This window comes from Pleurodeles waltl, chromosome 10 (genome assembly GCF_031143425.1).
Source record: "Pleurodeles waltl isolate 20211129_DDA chromosome 10, aPleWal1.hap1.20221129, whole genome shotgun sequence".
Lineage (NCBI taxonomy): Eukaryota > Metazoa > Chordata > Amphibia > Caudata > Salamandridae > Pleurodeles > Pleurodeles waltl.
Window position 1 is genome coordinate 388,781,861 of NC_090449.1, and position 22,894 is coordinate 388,804,754.

The following is a 22,894-nucleotide window of genomic DNA, read 5'->3' on the forward strand; positions in this document are numbered from 1 at the left end:
TTTGAATTCTTGTCCCTTGAGGATAGGAAGCATGTTTGGTTCACTAATGATTCATTGAAATATATGGGTACTAAAAGAAATTGGAAAGCAGTGTCATACAATCCAGTTACTGAAAAGTTGTTGTCCATTACAGGAGAAGGAAAAATTAGCCAATATGCAGAGTTGCACAATGTGTGTCAGAGTCTAAAGCGAGAGCTGCCTCAGACTTGTCATTTTTACACTAATTCTTGGTTCACTGCCAATGGATTAACCATCTGGCTTTCCCCAAGGCTTGTACATAACTAGTTCATTCATTCAAAGAAGGTGAGGAACAAAGAGTTGTGGCAGGAAATTTGGGAAATGTTAAAACATAGTAAAGTCATAGATGCTCATTGTCCCATTGACTCAGTAGAACGCTGGTTCAATTCCCTTGCAGACAGAAAAGAGAAAAGGTTCAGAGGCAGAAGTGTCAACCCAGAATTCTGACTTGGTGGGGATGGCTAAGTGGGCGCACCAGAAATGTGGACATCTGGGAGAGAAAGCCACTTACAGGTGGGCAGAGATTAGAGAGATGCAGATTCCCCTAGATGTGATGAAAACTGTGATTTTGCAATGCCCTATTTGTCAGCACATACAACAGAGATCTGTCCCACAAACAGTCAAAGATCAGTTGGGGAGAGGAAAGTTACCAGGACAGATATGGCACATTGATTACAGAGGGCCATTACCGATTAGTAGCGGGTGTCAATACACCTGCACCTTAGTGGACACTTATTCTGGATACTTGATTGCTGTCCCTTGCAAACGTGCTACTCAGCACATTACTATCAGAACTCTGGTTTTGTTAATGTTATACTATGGAGTACCACTCTAGATCCAGAGCGACAATAGGTCACACTTCAAAGTCAATTTGGTACAGGACTACAGTTCTCAGCACAACAATTGAGTGGATATATCATATTCCTTATTATCCTCTGGCCTCAGGACTGATTGACAGAATTAATGGTTTACTGAAAACTCAATTGTGAAAATTATCTGATGAAACTTTGAAAAACTGGAGAGAGCATTTAAATGAAGCCCTCCAGATTCTGAACAATGGAGCATTAACAAATGCTGAAACACCTCTGATGCGAATGTTAAGTCCAGCTTTGCAAATACAACCACATGTAGCCACCAATACCATCACGTACATGGAAATAAAACCTGGAGCGTCAGCTCCTTACAGAGCCACACCTGAATCTACAGGTCTTGAATTACAAGCTTACAGACTAAAGCCCCTAGACATAGCGTAGTGTGAAACAGGTGGAGGAATACAGATTCCCCCAGAGCATTTGGATTGATTGCTTCCAGATCTGTGTTGGCCCTTAAAGGTATTCAGGTTGTAGGGGGAGTGATTGATGCAGATTACCAAGGAGAAATCAAAGTTATTCTGTTATATAGTGGAGAAGTAGATTCATTCATACAGATTGGAGACAGAATTGCCCAACTTGTCATAAGTGCAGTGAATGGAGGTTTGGTAAGGAAGGACTCTGCCCCAGCCCTTCTTACAGTGCAAGGAAAGGGAAGCTGTGGTGCAGCAGATAAAAAGCTCAGTTCTAAGGTGTGGGTTCAATCCCGAAATGGCCCTCCAGAATCTGCAGAAATGATAGAAAAGGGTACCAATAACATTCTGGTGATTATTAAACAAGAAAAGGAAAAAGGAGAGAGCATTTCAGATGACAAATGTTACATGCAAGAAAAGTCATACTTGTTTCTTTTGCAGATCCTACTACGACTTGCCACTGACAATGACTGTGCTGTGTGATCTCCCTTTGGGCGTTTGCGTGTGGGGTCGGGGGAGGGACCGCAACCCCAATCTGAACCTGATTGATAACCTCTGTGCAACGCTCCTGCTGCTTTTAAAGTACAAAAACCTATGGATCCATTTTGCGCAACTTGCGTCTCTGGTTCTAGTTTTGCATGGCATCAATATAGAGTACCATGGATGTTCTGTCAACTTGTTTGATTACATTCTTCCACTGGAACTAACCCATGGCTTGTTATCTGATGACTGTTGCCAGTCTCATTAAGCACAATTTCCCATTGGCTGGCTGTTTTTTCGTGTGGAAACCTGACTTTTCAGGTGGACGGTGTGCCTTTTCATGATTAGAAGTCAAGATGTTTCCATCTAATTCTACACCGAGTTGCTACCTTAGAGACACTATTCAATCAGTTATTATCCCAATCAGAGTATATAAGCTTTAGTCTATTCATTGTAGGTGTGTCTGATTTCAAAGTTTATAAGATCAATACGTTAATCCACTTCCATTGCTTTACAGTGATTGCTTTTTATATTATGTTGCTGTATGCAATGCAAAACTGATTTGCTTATAATGTTTTTGTTTTTTTCTTTGAAATAAGAGAAAAGTAAACAAAAGTCATTGGTCAGAGGGTGGAGATGTAGTGAAAATGGGTAGGTTTGACCACTGACTTTGTGTTTCACCACTGTGCATATTAGTTGTTCAATGTTCACCAATTGCAGATTACATTTTGTATTCAGTTTAGCTGCCCATTGGCTTTATCGTGGCGTTAGACATTGCAGTGGAGACTTTGCAGATGCGCTGTATTTTTCCACATGGTAAACTAAGCTTGTGTTCTTTGCATTTTCTCTTACCGAACACAATAGCATGATAAGGAAACGCATATTTTTTGTTTTTCTTCAGAGCAGGGAACAGGTTGGCCTTGGAAGAGGGAGCCTTGAGATCTTGGCCAATTTTCAACGTTGTTTCTTCCAACTCTGACCTACAGTAGCCAGCATGTTTTGAATGTTTACATCTGAGAGGGAAGGGCCTTTCAGAAGGCTTTTTCCATGATTGTTTAAGCTATAAATGGTAGCCCTAGTCAGTAGCAAGGGGAATTTCCGTGACCTCGGTCAGGATTGGACATTAAATGCCTGTCACAGACACTTGTCCAGTGAGGGTGGATATCTATTTCTCGCAGTTGAACAGGGGTCATCAACTTGCTGCCATGAAAAATATGAAGAGCCTTGGAAGGCCCTACGGTGATGAATTTTGACTGTATCCTTTGTTTTGCATTTATGCTATAATATAATCACATATATTTGCTGTGTACATTGCAGTTGAGAATCACTTTGATATATTTTCCTTTCATTGCTGTGACTATTTTTAAACGTGTGCCTCTGACCTACTAATCCCTTTTCAGGAACCTCGTGGTGAAGTAATAATAAATTTCTTCTTTGAACTAAGAAGTGCATTTCAGAGATTTTTGTCAGCTCGGTCATTAGTGAAAGCAAAACACCCATCCAACACAGGCGTCACTGGTCTGTGACCCTGCGAATAAAAAGGGCCCGGCTCACGTGCCCGTGGCCAGTTACCAGAATAGTAACCATGTGTCTGTGTCACTTCATTTATTAGCATGAGGGCCTAGGGCCCCCAACACTACAAAGGAGACGAGTGGGTACAACAACCCCACGTGGCCACAGACAGCAACTTCAATGTTGTGCATGGGGGAAAGAATGCCTCTGTATTAAGCACCCCCACGTCTGCCATCACGACACTGTCCGGCGCAGGGAAAGCAGCGTGTGGTCGAGGATCCCTATGATGAAGGGAGAGAAAGGCACGTTGCAGCCCCAGCCCCGCCGGCACATGGGGAGATAGTAGTGCCTGGCAACCCACCACAGCATGCATGGCGACCCACAGCACTGCGTAGATGGCTGCGGCCACGTAAAGAGAAGCTCAATGGTTCTAGAACGCACAAATGAGGTAAAGCACCTGAGGCAGGTCCCCTCCCCCAGCAAGCACCCACCATGTAGTATAGCGGCCCTCAACACTGCCAGGACGGCTGCAGTCGTGGCGAAGATGAAGGCACAATGGTGCTAACGTGCACCGAACGAGGTGCGAAGTGCCTAGGGCCAACCCCCCCCCCCAGAAATGCCATGAGACTGACCTGCTGCATGAGGGAAGGCTGCTGCGGCCACAAAGACACTGGTGTGACGGTGCTGCCACGCACCTGAATCAGGATCGAAGTCCCCCCCATCAGTAAGGCCCACAGTGCAAGGGAAGGCTGCCGCAGCCGCAATGGTGCTGCTCCGCACCCAAGAAGAATCAGGGGAGAAGTGCCCAGGGGTGCCACCCCCCTCCCCAAAAAATGCCAGGAGACTGGCCCGCAGCATGAAGGAAGGCTGCTGCGGCCACAAGGACACCAGCGTGACAGTGCTGCCATGCACCGGAAAAAAAAAAAAAGTACACGAAAACTGCCCAGAGGTTCCCCCCTCCACAAGCAACAGCTACCTGCCTCTTCCCATGAGCCTGTCTTTTTGAGTGAAAAACAAGGGAAGAAAAAAGAAAAGTAAAATGGCACTTACCTGCAGCTCGGGACACCAGCAAAGGCCCCCAGCAGCCTCACGACCTGCTCCCAGTCAGCAGGGCTCCTCACCTGCATCTTTTTTGACAAACGAGGCCCAGTAAGAGGAAAGACTGTTTTTAGACTCAAAAGTAGCACCACAGTGGCATCTACTGGTCAAAGAAAGGTACTGCACCCCTTTTCTATTTTAAAAGGGAAAATAATCATTGGCGAAGAGAAGTGGATAGCAGCACCCCAGAAAGTGACTGTGCAAGACCAGCAGCGCACCCACAGAAGGAAACGGCGCAGCAGAGGAAGCGACATGTGCAACCACTGCACAACGGAGAAGACTGCAGCTGCCCCATTCAAGCTGCAAAACTTAGGAAACGGAGACAAGTGCAAGTGAGGCACTAGGAGAGTGTGCATGGACTGCTCAACCCCTGGTGGCAGTCTGCCGCCGCCAACACGGAAAAAGCATCACAATTCCCAACAGTGATGGATATCACCGCAAGGTAGGAGACCTGCATGCCAGGCGTCAACAAAGGATGCCCAGAAGGAAAAGAATCAATGTCAGAGGTGCACAGAGAACTGCGCCACCAAAGCTGACAACACGGGCAGGAGCCCAAGAAGATGGACAGAGCCCCCGAGAGCATGACAGAATGCCCGGGAGATGAGGCCGTGCCAGCTGGCCACACCGTGACACTAGATGGCCACTGTTGGCCCATCAGACAGCATGTCGAGAGAAGCGACCAACCCTGCAAAGCATGCCGAGGCTCAAGCAGGACCTAGTGCTGAGATGGCACTGCCTTGAGGTGCAAGCACTGAACCCTCAAGAGAAGAAGAGGCAGGAAAGGAAGTGACCAGCTTTCAGTGCCCAGCAATGGGCTAGAGACTGATCAAGGAGTGTCCTCCTCCACACTGCCTCAAGACTGACTCACAACAGGCAAGAGGAGAGTCGCACACCCGAGTGGGACAATGCCACCACCACAACACTGAGAAGACACCTAGGCCCGTATTTATACTTTTTTTGCGCCGCATTTGCGTCGTTTTTTGATGCAAAAACGGCGCAAACTTGCAAAATACCATTGTATTTTGTAGGTTTGCGCCGTTTTGCGTCAAAAAGTGGCGCAAATGCGGCGCTAAAAAAAGTATAAATACGGGCCCTAGTCCTTGGACAGGACCTTCCAAAGGTCCACACAAATGGGAGATAGGTGGCCAAATGCTATAGCAAAGGAGGGGAGCGTGTGGCGTGACACCACACGGTAAGAAGGAAGAGAAGAGAGGAGATTGTGTGACAACACCTGTCACACTGCAACACCCGACGACCACAGAAGTACAAGAGCGGAAGATCAACAGGGTGGAGAGATGGAGGACTCATGCCACAAGGGAAAAGTGCACCCACAGACAAGACAGCCACCGGGGTGCAGCGACGCTACTGGAGACAGCTCAGCAGGAGTACCAAGTGTAAGACGCCTACATGTGCAAACCTCGTACTTCCCCACACTGCACACTGTGACCATTCAAGACACCTGTCACCGGCAGCATGAAGCAGATGGCATCACTGCTAGCATCTGCACATGAGGAAAAGAAAGACGCAATAGCTATGGCAATGTCCCTCCAGTCACCCTCACTCTCGCATCAATCATTCATTGTCCAGGTTTCTGAATGGCAAGCACCATCATTGTCATGTGCATCACAGTATCCATCAAAGGAGCAGTTAAACAACCAGACTGGAGTCCTACACCATTGCTATAATGCTCTGAGGAACCAGTCAACCAATGACCACCTTCTCACCCTGTCGGTATCCTGCTCTTGGTGGCAAGAGCGAGTTGTGACCTGGACCCATCTATCCCTGTGATTGCGCAAGCGACCAGGCAGTGGCTCCTCAGAGGTCTTGCAGCTGCCCTGACGTGACACACAAGCAGCCCAGCGCAGACCACAAGCAGTCCCGTGGCATCCTGAACAAGGGGCCTCCCCAAGCGCGAGAGAGGAACTTGACATTGCCCACCGCTGAAGTCGAGGGGAGAGCAAGGCTGTGCAGTGGAGACTCCAAGTCACAGCACACCAAGACTGTCTTCAGTGAATTAATACAACACCAACTAGACACCTTCCTGGCAACATGAGAGACAATTGCCCTGAGACTGTCTGAGAGCCCACCTATACCTGGTCCATGTTGGCAAGGGCACTGACTATGAAACATCCACCCTTGCGGTTGCCCAAATGACTTGACCATGGCTCCTGGCGGACAGCCTGCAGAGGCACGCAGATGGCCCACACCCAGCCCCGCACAGTCCACGCAGGACCCGTGGAAAGCCCATTGAAAGGGCCTCAAGGAAGTTCCAGAGTTAAGAATCCACAAATGAGATGTGGTCTGGAAGCTGCTCCACCGACAAAGTATCAGGATGTGCCAAGGCTTCAGAGGAGAACTTCACAGATGTCATCAGTCTTCGAGTGATTGGCCGTTCATGAAGCCAGGATGTCTCAAGAAGCTTATTCGCGACAGACTCCACCAACGCTCCTGATGTACCCAATTTGAACAAAGTAAACTGTATACACCAACAGCCTCGCCACAAATGCCGCTAGACTGACCCACAGTGCATGAGTGGACACTGAACCAACCATCTGACTGTCACTGAGTCCGGACTTCATCCACACAGTGTTCATGCCCAGCTGTACCTGGTTAAATCATGGACTTGTGTGAAGGTGTCCGGGTGCTCCCAGCTGCACCTGTCCTCTGTAATACTACGGCCTGCCTTTTCGAGGCCGAGAGACTGATCGTGGTGTTTAATTATTGTGTTTTCTTTTACAGGTTGGACTACTGGACACGTTCTAGTGTTCCACCAGCCACTCGACTGAGAGCAGGCTTTACACACCCAACACCCATCCAACACATGTGTCACGGGTCAGGTGACACTGCCAATAAAAAGGGCCGGGTGCACGTGCCCGTGGCCAGTTACCATAACAATAACCATGTGTCTGTGTCACTCCATTTATTAGCATGAGGGCCTAGGGCCCCCAACACTACAGCCCTGTCAGCTGGAAGAGTTTTCTCCTTACTGCTCAGCCCTGCCAACTACCACACATTAGGGGTTACATTAATGCATTTTAATGTGGCAGTCCACATCACTGCATTAAAATGTATTCTTACGCATATAGCACCTTGAGCACCTGTGCTCACTGAGCCTGGGTAAACTAAAGTAGGTAGTTTATAGTTACGGCAAACATGCCGCACACGCTGCATTATAGCAGCAGAGTGACTTTATAGCCCTGAAAACACAGCAGATACACCTGCTTTGTGACTAGTGTTGCTTTCATTTTAGACAGTAAAGCAAGATCGTAGTTTACTACGAAAGACTAAGTGAAAGAACATGTGGGAAGAAAAAAAGCATCATGTGCTGCCGTCTTGTGGCATAATTTCTAATATACTGTCTACTGCACAGAAGTGATTTGAAATACAGCTAATGTAACTGTATAGCACACAATCTACCAAGTACATTACTATTTTCCACTTGTCAATTATAGATTTGAGTTGTGACTTAATTGCTTGTGTACTCTAACCATTATGCAGGATGTTTTTTGTGTTAATTTCCTCCCGGGCCCCCAGGAGTTACGGCTGTCACCCAGTGCCAACTAAAATTATAGGAAGACAATGTCCGACCTCAATCAGAATACTCTGATGGAGTCTGTTTGTTTTTTTGTACCTGAAAAAGTGTACTAGTGAGCTCCGGCCTGCCATAGACGAAAGGGTTACAATCTAGTGAGTGTCAAGGACTTTTATCCTTTGCCTCTCACTTCTGATACAGTAGAAACTGTCCAAAGGGTGTAAATGTTACCCAAATCAGATCTATTAAAACCCTAACACATTAGTTGAAAACTGCTTTCAGAACACTGCTTGTCAATTAGCTTATTGTCTCATGTCAAGATAGACCTGCAGTGTCTAAAATAATATAAATTGCTGGCCAAACCCAGTATCTGTTTGAAAAAGATTCTGTAGACTATTAGGCTATGTGCTTTCCACTAAACGAATACCCATGGACACTCAGAAGATCCAAGTCAATCTAGATTGTCCCACATTTACCTTAGTAAGAGAAACACAAAGGCCCGTATTTATAAATTTTTAGCGCCGCATTTGCGCCGTTTTTTTACACAAAAGCGGCACAAACTTGTAAAATACAATTGAATTTTGCAAGTTTGTGCCGCTTTTGCATCAAAAAATGACGCAAATGTGGCGCTAAAAAAGTATAAATACAGGCCAAAGTTTTTAGGCCTAGCTAATTACTGTCCCAAATTCATGAAGAATGCATTTAAGCTTGCCTCTCTGATTTGATCACAAGGAGTAAGACTTTTCAGTGGAGTCACAGTGCCACCCTAACGTTGGAGAAATTTAAGAAACGGTTTGATAGGATGTAAATTTTAGCTCTGCCTCTTGTGTCACTATAGTTGTCAGGCTGTGACAAGTTTAAGCATATAGATATACATGAGAGAAAAACTAACGTACGTATTAAGCTGCACTGACACACATTTTAAATGTGCAATTTGCTTGTACTTCAAATTTCAACATGGGTGCCTTTTAAATTAAATCACATGCCAGAAGGTTAAAGTTGATGTTAAAGTGTAAGTTAGATTCTAAACTAATAGCTTATTTAGAAACACATTTGATTTCTAGTGTTTTATGAGAGATTAATGACTTTGAAAATATGTGCTAATGAGTAAATACAACTCTCAGCTATACTTAATGTAATGCAATGACAAAGCTTTTTCAATTTAAATGAGATCTTTTACTTCTACTGATGAGATATTACTAAAGATAAATTTATAACTTTGCATATTATGTGTGTTTTATTAGCAAGTTTTGAATTAATTGCATTTTATATTATCTGGTGTTAGCATAACAAAGGCCTACAAAGCTTGTATTTTGCAGTCATGTAAAGTGATAAATATTTGTTTTCCAAATGTGAAGTCTTCTTTCTCCCATTGGATGCAAAGTTCCACTTGTAAAAATCTATTGTTTAATTGTAGAAGAATTCTACCCATTTGTCCTTGAGAATTTTGTAATGCAGGAACAAGGACTGAAATCATATACATTTGTTCAGATCTGTTTGGAGTCCCACTGAAAATAGATGATTTCCATGACAGACTTGGGAAAATGTCGAACTGTTGCAGCCGGAAGTCTGGTGATAATTTATGATTGGTTTCAAAACATGAACTGACACTATTGACAATTGGAACATTTCACGTGGATTAATATATTGTTGGATTTTCAAGCAGCCAGAGAGCAGAAGCAGTCCTTGGCCTGTCCTGGTAGGAGACAGACTCTTTCCAGATGCTTGCAAATGCCTTGGTGGCAAGATGCTTTGCTGATGAAGATTCTCTGAATGCTGTAACCCTTGGAGAGGTAACTTTGTCTCTGCCACTTACAAATGCACCTTAAAATCAGGTTAGAAACTCCCCAATGCTGACACTTATTATTTTATTTGTACCTTTGGTTAGTGTCCTGTAGCCCAAGTTATTCTTTTCCTAATTATTTTTGTCCTTTATCATATTTTCATATTTTGCACGCATGTGCTTCTCCCCACATATGTATTTCCCAAATTTGGTTAGCTGTAGGGTTGACCTATGGCCAGTCAAAGATTTTTGATAAATTGAATTTGAATTGATTAAATGATTGTGAAATCTACACACCATGTGATTCCCAAGCCTCAGATATTTCTGTTGACGTTTGATATCATTCTTCTTGAATGCTTAGTTTTCTTGATGTTAGTACCCCTGAATCTATTTTATCACCCTGGGCAACCCTGGTGATTATGTATCTCTCTAACTTGGTTTTGCTCATTGTCTACATGACTATGAGCTTGTGTTTGTAATAAAGCTTTGAACTATATTCCTGATTGAAGTTTCCCTTCCATGGCCACATTGGTCATGGTTTCTAAATTATTGTGGTGGTTTTGAAGTAATTGTTCTTGGTTCACCACACATCTTTCTGGGTCCAAAGGTCCTTCGACCTAGTTGTGCATTTGATTACTGCAAAGGATGAAAAATGCATCCACAAGTTCATGTAAGCTCCCATATTAAAACATGCCAGGTGTTTCTAAACCATTCATTCTTGAGACTGATGCCTTAGATCTATCCATTGGAGCAGTCTTGATTCAGCTCAGTCAAAAAGAACAAGAATATCCAATTGCTTTCTTCTTCCGAAATTTTTCTGGAGCAGAAAGAAACTATTTCATTTTAGAGAAAGACCTTTCATCTAAAAAGGCAGATTTATGGAATGGAGACAATTTTTCCTCGGAACCCAATTTCAAGTACATGTCTGCACCGACCATCAAAATTGTCAATTTCTCCAACAGACTGTAAAGTAGACAAGCTTGATGGGCATTCTTTTTACAGCAATTTGTTTTCCATACCTATGTTCCCAGCTCAGAAAATGTCATTGCTGGTTCCGTTTCAAGGTGATATCATGAATCAGGGGCCTCTCGGAATGCTGAGAAAATAATCGCTCCCCAGGCCTTCATACTTAACTAATTCCACATTTTGTTATTCAAATTGTCAAGAAATCAAAGGATAATAATTAGACAACCTAGAGAAACATTTTACTCATTTTCGGATAAAGTAAAGAAATGGTCTGATTTTTGTTCCAAGCTAAATTTTTATTTAGTCTAAGCATTCACGAAGACAACTTATACTACATCTCTGCCATGATTAATTGTCCTGAATTTTTACCTGTGAATAGATCTCCTGCTGTGGGATGTATATTCCTTCCAAAACATGGAGTCAAAAGGGGCTTAGGTGTGACAGGATGAGCCATCCTGGCAGGATGGGTGGAGGAGGAATAGTGCAAAATCCTGAATTACACTATAAAAGACCTTGCCTACAGCACACACAAAGGACCTGACACTAGCCTTGTGTTACCCTAGAATTTGAGAGCCAAGCCCGGGAAGACATGGCGCTGTCAAACCCCAAATCAGATTACTTTGGTCCTGAGGAAGACTCAGAAGAAGGACTGCCCTGCTGCCTGAGGACCCGCTCCTTGGACCTGACGATCTGCTCCTCGAACCCAAGACCACCAGAGTGAATCCAAGGGCTAGATGACAGATCTCCTCAGTGAGCTACAGGGACACAACCTGCTCCAGAGAACCTTCAGCTTGCCTTCTTGCTTCTGCTGTTCTTTGCTGTAGTGAGTCGTAGCCCACAGTTCCTGGAGACTTGGTGTGGTGCTAAAGTGGCCTCCTCTTACAAAATGCAAATCCTTCATCAAAAACTGTCCTGAAAACTGACAGGAGACCAGGACCTATCTGCTAGCCGATCAGACTAAGGTGTGTTGCTGGGATTGACTTCACCGCAGCTCCTCCTTCATTCTTCTCCACAGCAGCAAATCCCTTTAAGCAGTACCTCTTAAGGATGGTGTCCAACCTCGTGGAGCCCTCTTCATTTACAGCCTGCAAGCCCATCCCGTTGTGGTATTTCAAGCTGAGGAAGAACTTCTACGTTCAGTAGGCTCAATGACTATCAGAACCCTGTATGCAACAACAATGTTCTTGGACAGAAAATCCAGCTATTCCCACTCAGAGCTTTTCTTGCCATTGCCAACGGTCTCATTGAGATGTTGTCCAGCATGGATAGACTAATTTGATCAATGACTTCTTCTCAGATACAGCCTGGAACCTTGACCCGCTAAGACTCTACCTTCTCAAGAACTTTTCTGAATCTTCTTCTAAGTCTGAAGGTAGGCCGAGACCAGGCCCATTCCACCCCTTGTACCAAACCCACACTCGATCACGGTCTGCCTTAACTTTTGACTGGGAACTTATTTTGTGTGACCAAATACCTGTGCTTGGCATTATGGCCCTCATTACAACCCTGGCGGTCGGTGATAACGCGGCGGTAATACCGCCAACAGGCCGGCGGCAAAAAAAATGGGATCACGACCACGGTTTGAAACTGCCAACATAGACAGCCACTTCAACACGCCGCCCACCACGGCGGTAGCAACAAACACCGCTGCAGCCACAGCCAACAGACAGGTGGAAGACAATGTACCGCCCACCCTATCACAACCCGCCAATCCCCCAGCTTTTCCAGTGAGGTACCAACGCCATCAAAAACACAGCGGAAATAGTACTTTGAAGGGAAACCACTCACTGCTCGACAATCGACATAGAACCAGGACACCATGGAGCCCGAGCTGCAGGGCTTGCGGCGGTGACGACCATGGTGAGTACTGCACCTAGCACACAGGGGAGAGAGGAGGAAAAAGAGAGTGACACATACACGCAACACACAACACCCCGACCCTCACCCCCAACACCAGACACACAAACACATGCATCAACAGTACATTTACACCCTCTTACCCCCTGGAAGAAGGCAAGGACAAAAGGAATTGAGTTCAAAAAGTGATATTTTGAAATATGCGGATATAGTTAGCGATTTGAAAAACAGTATATACAAATATTTGCAATATGTACAGAAGGCCATACACTGTCCCTTGCAAATATCCATGACCCAGTGGGCCAAAGAATCATGGGCGAAGCCCACACTTTACTCCTGCCTCAAAACGGAGAGAACGCTGCCGGGGCATCAGGTCGTAAACACACAGGCACCTCAGGTGGACTGGGAAGGGGGCCACCTCAGCCGGAAGATGGTACTACGCCACTGCTCCTGAAGGGGGAAACATGCGCACAGCGATGTCTTGGGGAGGGCAAAGCCACAGTCTCTCCAATCTCTCTAGTGGGTGATTTGCCCACTGCTTGGTCCTGGGGAGTGCAAACCCACAGTCTCTCAAGTAGATGGCTTCTCCTCTGGTTCTGGAGGGGGCCTTGTGCCCACTCTGCTTCATCCTGCCAAGGAGGTGCTGAGTGGATGGCTTCTCCACTGGTTCTGGAGGGGGCATTGTGCCCAGTCTGCTTCATCCTGCCAAGGATAGTGATAGTGGATGCATTTCTCCACTGGTTCTGGAGGGGGCTTTGTGGCCAGTGATGCTGCACTTGGGGTGTTGCAGCTCACATTCCCTCACCTGGGTGTCTGAGGCACGAGATTTGCATGGAACAGGCAGCATGATACTCCATGGAGGCAGGGCCAGACTCCATCCTGCGGCGACTAAGGCTGCAAACAGGTGGTAGTGCCTTTGCTGGTGGGGGTGCTTCAAGTGGTGGTGGGAGGCGCCAGGCCGTCTCCTGCAGCCTCGGACGGCTGCCCACTGGGGATGCTGCTGCTGACAGTTGTTGTGGCACCGGCTGGGCATTTGGTGGTGCAGATGGCGGTACATGTGGTGGTGTTTGCGGCGGTGTCTGCAGCAGGGATGCTGCTGGTGCTGGGTGTGGTGCAGGTGCTGGTAGTGGTGGAGGGAGACACCAGGCTGTCTCCTGCAGCCTCAGACGGATGCCCACTGGGGTTGATGCAGCTGACAGTTGTTGTGGCAGCGGCAGTGCAGGTGGCGGTGCAGATGGGGGTACAGGTGACAGTGCCTGTGGCAGTGCTTGCCGCAGTACAGGTTGCGGGGCTGTCGGTACTGATGGTGGGCACAAGTCCCTCACCTGGAGCCTCCGAGGCCTGAAGTGCCTTGCCTTGGGTTTTCTTCCCCTCCCCCACGTTGGCAGATGCTGCTAGGACCTTGGCACTGACAGCTTGAGTTTTGGAGGAGGCCTTGCTGGGTGGGTCGTGCTTCTTGGCCGTGCTGCATGCTGGCCCCTTCTTCGCCTTGGCAGGTGGCGGAATGGCTTGGTCCTTTGCAGGTGTCCGTGGCACACTGGCTGCCCTGACGGGTGCCCCCTTTGATCCTCTGGGACTTGCAGGTACCAAAGCGTCCGCCGACTTGGTGGCTGAGGTGTTGGCCTGGGATCAGGACACCCTGGCCCGAGGGGAAGGACGGGGGGGAAGCCTAGGGAAGAGGTCAATGTTTGCCAGGAAAAGTTTTTTAGAAACACTGGGACGGAAAGATGGAGAGGGTTTGGGAGTGGAGGAAGAGGGAGTGGTTGTAGGAGGTGTATGTCTGCTGAGTTTGGGTGAAGGTACATGGGCGGGATGCTGTTGTGAGGTGGGTGGGTGCTTGCGTTTATGTACTTTGAGAGGAGGGGTCACAGACACACTGGGAGAGGTCACAGGGGATGTGTGCATTGTTGTGGGGGTGGTGACTGTTTGTGAGGGCTGTGTTGTGATGGGCGTGCTGGTGATGGAGGTAGTGGATGAAGATGTAGTGCATGCAGGTGTGAGTGTAGATGCTACTGGGAGGGAGGAGGAGGAGGGGGACACAGTGGAGGCAGTGGATGTTGGTGTGTTTGCATAGGCATGGTGCTTGTGTGAGTGCCTGTGAGATGAAGTGTGGTGCTTATGTTTGTCTGAGCTACTTTTGTGTGGTCATTTGGGTGCATGTTGGTCTGAAGGTGTGCTTGGGATAGGCTGAGGTAGAGGGGATTTGGTCTGGGTAGTGGAAGTTGGAGGGGGGAGGCTGGACACAGGGACAATGGCTGCCATCAGTGCTGAGGCCAGAGCCTGAAATGCTCTCCGTTGGGCCACCACGCCAGAGTGAATGCCCTCCAGGTATGCATTTGTTTGTTGCAAATGCCTCTTGACACCCTGGATGGCATTCAGAATGGTTGACTGCCCAACAGTGAGGGATCTCAGGAGGTCAATAGCCTTCTCACTGAGGGCAGCAGGGCTGACTGGGGCATGGCCTGAGGTGCCTGGGTCGAAGGAGATGCCCACCCTCCTGGGTGAGTGGGCACGGGAAACAGTCTGAGGGGCTGCTGGGAGGGCGGTGCTGGTGGGGGGGTGGCGGCTGTACCTGTTGTTGGGGTGGGCACAGAGGAGTCCACCACCGCAGGGAGCTTCCATCGGAGGATGAGTCGCTGTCAGTGGTCTCCCCTCCTGTCCCCGTCGTGGAGTTCCCCTCGCCCTCCGTCCCACTGGTGTCTTCACCATCTGTGGATTCGGCCTCCAGGCCCATGTGGGATGCAGCTCCCTCCATTGCCGGTGCCTCTGCTCCTCTGCCAGATGATGCTAATGCACACAAGGACAGGGCGACAAAACTGAATGGGGGGGAAGAGACAGAGGATAGACTTGGTCAATGCCAGCAACACCACTACCTTTGGCATACACAACACACAGGAAGCCGCCCTATGCTCTAGGCCATGCCCAACCATTTACTGAGACAGTCACCAGCCCATGGGGTACAATGCCTAATGCCAGCATCTGCACTCCTGAAACCCACAGGACCCTGCACAGTAGTAGATGGCCACTTACACCATTGGGGTAGGAGTGCGCCAGAGCCTGCCCAACAAGGGACCTACCCTGCCATGATCACTCTGGCCTAGGGGCACCCACAGCCCACATCACCCATCCAGCTACCTCCTAAAGTGTGCAAAGTCAGATTTCTGAATCTGTACTCATCCCCTTGTGGCTGCTGTGATGCCCCCAAGCGTCCATCCAACTCCGGATAGGCCACCGCCAGGATGCTGAAAATCAGGGGGGTCTTGGTGCGACGGGCACCCCTTCCACGTTGGGAGGCCAGCCCCAGCTGGGCCTCTGCCGTTTTCTTGGTCCAGCAGCTCAGGTCCTCCCATCTCTTGCGGCAGTAGGTGCTCCACCTGTGGTAAATCCCTGGGGTCCCCACCTCCTTGGCGATGGCATGCTAAATACCCTTTTTCTGGTGGGCGCTGACCTGGAGGGAAAAGACAGCATAAAAGGAATTTACTCACCCCTCCGGACCGGCATCCTCATTGCCAAGCATTTCCCGCCCATGCCCTGACTCACATACAGTGACCACCTCTCATGCAGCACTCAGGCCAGGACGCCTCAGCACCCCCCAACATGTGGCTTACCTCTACAGCACTCCATACACTCATGACCCACGCCTGATGCTCACAGTGTACTCACCTGTTTGTCTGGAGGACGGTAGAGTAATGTGTACTGGGGTAGGACCCCATCCACCAGTTTCTCCAACTCCTCCGCAATGAAGGCAGGGGCCCTTTCCCCAGATACATGAGCCATTTTCACTTCCAGACACCGGTCACAGCAGCACTTGCAGTGTAGGTCCTCTCCTGTTGAAGGTCAGGTAGCAAGTGAGTGAATAGTTAGAAAATGGCGGTGACGTCCGCGGCATTGTGTACCATCACTGCCGGTGTAAATCACCATTGGCTCCTGGAACCCATAGGGACTAATAATAACCAATGCGAATATGCGTGGCAGTCATCACCCGCCTGCCACGAAAGCACACAACGCCAGTGCACTTACCTCATTTCCACTTGTCCCTCCTCACAGTTCAGGCATCCCCCATTTCAGGGTGGCACAGGGCATGGCACCTAACTGGGTCACATCAGACATTGACACATCAACTGACTCTCGAGTTCACATACTGTTTCTGTAAAGTAAACAAATCAACATTAGTGCATTATATGTGGAAATATGACCCTCAGCTCACCGTTTTCTTCCATAGGTTTAAACCGCTGAGGCAGCATATGAGATAGCGGCATCCACCGGTGTACAGACCCCTGGTGGACCTGTCAACAATGGAGGACAGACACATTATCATCACATACAGACTTGATCGTGCCACTATCCAAGAACTGTGTGCCCAATTGGAGCCAGACCTAATGTAAGCTATCCGCCAGCCCACAGGTATCCCCCCTCTAGTGCAGGTCCTGTCAGTGCTCCATTTCCTGGCAAGTGGTTCCTTTCAAACTACAGTGGCCATGGCATCAAGGATGTCTCAACCAATGTTCTCCAATGTGTTGACCAGAGTGTTGTCTGCCCTGCTGAAACACATGTGCTGCTACATCGTGTTCTCCCAGGTGGATGAATTGGCCACAGTGAAGGCTCACTTTTATGTCCTGGGACATATCCCCAACATCATTGGTGCTGCTGATGGTACATATGTGGCATTTGTTCCCCCCCCCACGGAGAAATGAACAGGTCTACAGGAATAGAAAAAGCTATCACTTGATGAATGTGCAGATGGTGTGTTTGGTGTACCAGTACATCTCCCATGTGAATGCCAAATATCCTGGCTGTGTGTATGACACATTTATCTTGAGGAATAGCAGCATCCCATATGTGATGGGCCAACTCCAGAGGCACCGGGTGTGGCTAATAGGTGAGGCAAGGGTCCCCACAGAGTATCAGTTGGTGTCTGGGTATGGGATTGCCTCTAAGGGTTAGTGGGTATCTAACAGTTGTCACCCTATATTTGCAGGTGACTCTGGTTACCCCAACCTCTCATGGCTACTGACCCTAGTGAGGTATGCCAAGACAAGGGCAGAGGAACGTTACAATAAGGCACATGGGAGTACAAGGAGGATAATTGAGAGAACCTTCGGCCTCCTGAAGGCCAGGTTACAGTGTCTCCATCTGACAGGTGGCTCCCTGTACAACTCACCCAAGAAGGTGTGCCAGATCATCGTTGCATATTGCACAACCTTGCCTTGACACGCCAGGTGCCTTTTCTGCAGGAGGATGGGCCTAAAGATGGTCTTGTGGCATCGGGGGAGCCTGTGGACAGTGATGAAGAGGAGGCAGAGGAAGAAGATGTTGACACCAGAACAAATATAATACAGCAGTACTTCCAGTGACACACAGGTAAGACACTGTACCTTGACTTAACATTTCAGTAATCTGTTGGACATTGTACATGGCAGCCTATTGCCCTATGTCTATGGCCACTGACTGTTCCCTTTGGATTCTCTAGTTTCAGATCTGTGTGGCCCATTCTGGCTTCTGCTATATGTACTGCTGCCCACCAAAGGTCACCCTTTAATTTATTTCACTCTACATATGCATTGCAATGCTTTGGAAATGTTGTACTAATACATTTGAGATTCATTATACTGACTCCAGTATGGTATTTGTTTCAAGGGTGTTTATTTATGTGCCAATAAGCATAGGGGTATGTGCAAGGGCCTGGGTGATGGTGGAGGAATGTCCAGTTAGAGTCCAGTCTCTTGGTATCACAAGTTCCTTGTCCAAGGGGGCATAGGAAGGGGAGCAATGGCAGTTCAAGGTGGACAGGGTAACAGAGTGGGACAGAAGGGTGACTATCAGGAGAGTCCTATTTCCTGGCGGGGGTCTTGGCAATGTTCTCTGTCTTCTGCCTGGATCGCAGGGACCATTTGCGGGGAGGTTCTCCTTCTGCAGGGGGTGGGGTGCTGGTGGCCTGTTGTTTCTGTGGCAGTGCATCCTGTCCACAAGCGCCGGCAGAGGTGAAAGGATGTTTATCGGTTTGGCTAGTGTCATGGGCCCTTTGTTGTGCCACTGCCTCCCTTATGGTCTTGCCCATGTCAGCCAGCACCCCTGCAATGGTGACCAGGATGGTGTAGATTTTTGTTAGGTCCTCCCTGATCTCCAGGTGCTTTCCCTCCTGCAGCCGCTGGGTCTCCTGCAACTTGGCCAGTACCTGGCCCATGGTCTCCTGGGAATGGTGGTATGCTCCCAGGATGTTGGACAGTGCTTCATGGAGATTGGGTTCCCTGGGCCTGTCCTCCATCTGTCGCACAGCAGTCCTCCCAGCTTCCCTGTTGTCCTGTGCCTCTGCCCCCTGAACCGTGTGCCCACTGCCACTGACCCTAGGTCCCTGATCATCCTATGTTTTTGGGGTTGCCTGGGGTCCCTGTAGTGGTGGACACACTGCTGATTGACGTGTCCTGGGGACAGTGGCATGGGCCTGCTGGGTGGGTACTGTGCTGGTGATTCCTGAGGGGGGCGGCTCTGTGGTGGGTTGGGACTGTGGCAGGAGAACCGACTGTTCAGAGCCCCTGATGGGCCAGGTTGGTCATCCTGATCCAGGCGTGCAGAGCTGCTGTTGTCACTGTGGGCCTCTTCGGGGGGGACTGGATGTAGCTGGCACCTCCTCTCCAGGGAAGTTGAGTAGGGGTCCGGTTGGGATGCAAATGCATTGTTAATGTATCTGCGTGTGCCATCTTGTAAATGGGTGTGTTTCCCTGTATGATTGTGCTTTCCCTGTTAGCTTGGCCTTGTGTGGGTGGTGAATTTGTGGGCATGCTTTGGTGATGGGCGTCCATGCAGGTCTGTGGGTGGTGTCCGTGCATTGTTGTTGCATGCAGGGCTTGGTATTGGGATGGGTGGGTTGTGATGGGGGGTATATGTGAGGTGATGGAGTGATGGGAGTGAGTGTAAGGGTGGGGGTATGTAATGGCATGCAGGTAGGGTGGGGGATGTAGTAGTAAAAATTAGACTTACCTGAGTCCAGTCCTCCTGCTACTCCTGCAAGGCCTTCAGGATGCATGATTGCCAAGAGTTGCTCCTCCCATGTTTTTAGTTGTGGGGGAGGAGGTGGGGGTCCACCGCCAGTCCTCTGTACAGCAATCTGGTGTCTTGCAACGATGGAACACACCTTCCCCCGTAGGTTGTTCCACCTCTTCCTGATGTCATCCCTAGTTCTGGTGTGCTGTCCCACGACGTTGACCCTGTCCACAATTCTCCGCCATAGCTTCATCTTCCTTGTAATGGACGTCTGCTGCACCTGTGATCCGAATAGCTGTGGCTCTACCCGGATGATTTCCTCAACCATGACCCTTAGCTCCTCCTCTGAAAACCTGGGGTGTCTTTGGGGTGCCATGGATGTGGTGTGAGTGATATGTGTGATGATGTGTGAGGATGTGTGGGGTGATGTGTGGGGTGATGTGTTGTGGTGTATTCTGTGATGTGTGTGAATGGTGTATGGGTGAGGGAGTTCTGTGCCTCTGATTGAATGGGTGCTCCTTACTTGTCTCTATGTGCTTGATCTTGTTGTAAGGGGTTGTGGGTAATGTGGGTGTGTGTTTTATATTGGATTGGGTGTATGTATGTGTATCAGGTGTGTGTAGTTTGAATTGTCCAATGTGGTCTGGTTTTGTAGGCGTGTGTGTATTTTGAGTGCGGCGGTATATACCGCCAATGGTTCACCGCGATTCAAAGACCGCTGCAGTGATTCGTGGGTCGTGATACTGTGGGCGTATTCCTGTTGGCGTAATGTTGTGGGTTTTGCTATCGCCAGTTTATCACTGACCTTTGGTCTGGTGGACTTGTGTGGGTGTCTGTATAGTGGCAGATTTCTATGTGTGGGTCATAATACCCGTGGCGGATTACCGCCGCGGTCACGGTATGTTGGCAGCCGTCAGCATGGCGGTAGGAGGCATTTACCGCCAGGGTTGTTATGAGGGCCTATGTGTTTTTTTAACCCAGAATTCACTAAAACTTTAAAAATTCATAACTCCGGTTCTACTAATTGAATTCTGTCCATTTTGATGTCATTTTATTTAGGACACATTACTCTATTCTTCTAAAATTGTTTGGGATATTTCTTATGTTGTGTTTTCCCTTTATTGCTGTTTGTGTGCTGCAGAAATACTTTACACATTGCATGTAAGTTAAGTCTATTTTTGAATCAAACTACAAGAAGGTTAATTTAGTAACTTTGTGTGGTTCACCATGAGAAATATTATTTGAGTGGGGCTTTCATCCCTCTCAAATAAAGGCCCAGTTTCCTGCAAACTTGGTAATATAAACATAAGCCCACAAAAGAATAAGATCATTGTTAGTCACAGTCTGCCCTTCTAAAGTTACTACTGCAGTCATAAAGGTGTCAAAGCAGGCTCTAATATAATCCAGCCCAGTCATGGAATATATCAAGCCCCACGCGCTCACAGGCACTATAATACACTCACATAGAAAAGAACAGACACTAAAAAATAAAACAGCTCCCTACAGGAACTAGTCTTTGAATAACTAAATTATTTCAACTTTTAAATACAGATAGATAGGAAGATAGATAGATAGATTGATCGATAGATAGATAGATAGATAGATAGATAGATAGATAGATAGATAGATAGATAGATAGATATTGAAAACATACATTATTATTATTAATTACTTTATTATTTTAAAATGTAATAATAAACACATTAAAATAAATTAAGACTTTTAAACATTTATCAAAAATGCAAAAATAGTTTGTTAATTCAACAGAAAACATGTAACAAAACTTACTACAAACTAAAAAAAAAATATATTCGTGGAGGTTCAAATAGCTGAATTAACGTGCTGTAACATTTTATGCCTCTAGTTTGAGGTTATTATTACAAAGTTTCAATTAATTTACATGTATATTATACATTAATATATGTTTACATTTTTCAAGAAGATATGAACTTTATGAATTCTCCCTCTTTTTTCCCATAGGAAAGGAATGCTGTCATGGTGGTAGAGATCTTCACCTATCAATGAAAATAACTAGTAGTAACTTTACACTTGTACATCTTGTTGTCGGAAACTTCACCCATGATTGTCTTGTGACTAGCTGTATAAAGAAATGAATCAGGGGTAGTCATTTGCAAATGACTCTAAATCCAAGAAGTTCAGGTTTCTCTTCTTTTAAGGAAGTCTTCTCTGGAACCTATGCTCCTCCCGCCTCAGGGGTAACAACAACACACAGAATTCTACTCCTGCTCAGTAGTGTCATCTTAAGGATGTTTGGGGCCTGAGCAAGACATACTGGGAACAATTTTGAGTTTCCATTACCATGTTTCTGCTAATTCAAATCCACATAATGCCAAACACACTTTCAGAAATGGCGGGTGAATCACAAAAAAGTTTAAATATGTCTAGCCAGGGATTCCCAAAATCCCTAACATGACATTGCACCTTGGAAGACAGAGGTAGAAATAGGCAGACAGGAAAGAGATGCACATACAGAAATATAAAATGGTGAAAGAGTAAATTCACTTTTCCAAGGGAGAGGAGGGTGCTTAGAAGTTGGGGGCCTTGGGCAATTGCTCACTTTGCCTTAGCCGTAAAACATATTCAGCACCTATGTTGCTGATGCATTAGAGCTTGTATGCATGACATGCATGTAGATGTCCATGGCACAAACTGAGATACGAAGCAACAGAGCACTCCTCAATAGAGGGGAGGAGTAGAGCATCGAGGTAGGGGGGAGTGTGATGCTGGAGGACAGACTACAGCAAGTGCAATAGATATGCAATAAAGAGCATTGAGAGAACGTTAGGACATGGTCAACATGAGATGGCGGGCTACATCATGGAGGAGAGGGGGAATTTAGGTGCTGGACGTAGTGTAACAGAATAGGGTACAAGGAGCATGCCTATGTTTCAAGCAGAAGTAAAAATTACTGGCTCAAGGGGATCGATATTTATTCGATCAGGCAACAAGCTCAGGCCAATCTAAGTCAGAATCCTCTTTTAATTTTGAAATTTCAATAAACCACCATTAAGAATATTTTCATAGGTTTTCTTTTTGGGTATTTTTTTCATATATAAGGAAAACAGAAAATAAGATAATGAATGCCCATGTGACACTGTAGTGATGCACCAAGATATCACACTGAGGGGCATATTTATACTCTGTTTGCGCCGGATTTGCGCCGTTTTTTTACGCAAATCCGACGCAAAACTAACTCGATATTTATACTTTGGCGTTAGACCAGTCTAGCGCCAATGATCTTGGTGTTTGCGTCATTTTTTAGCGTGGACACCTACCTTGCGTTAATGATATGCAAGGTAGGTATTCCCGTCTAAAAAATGACTCCGAGGCATGTGCGCCGTATTTACACTCCCGGGCAAAAATG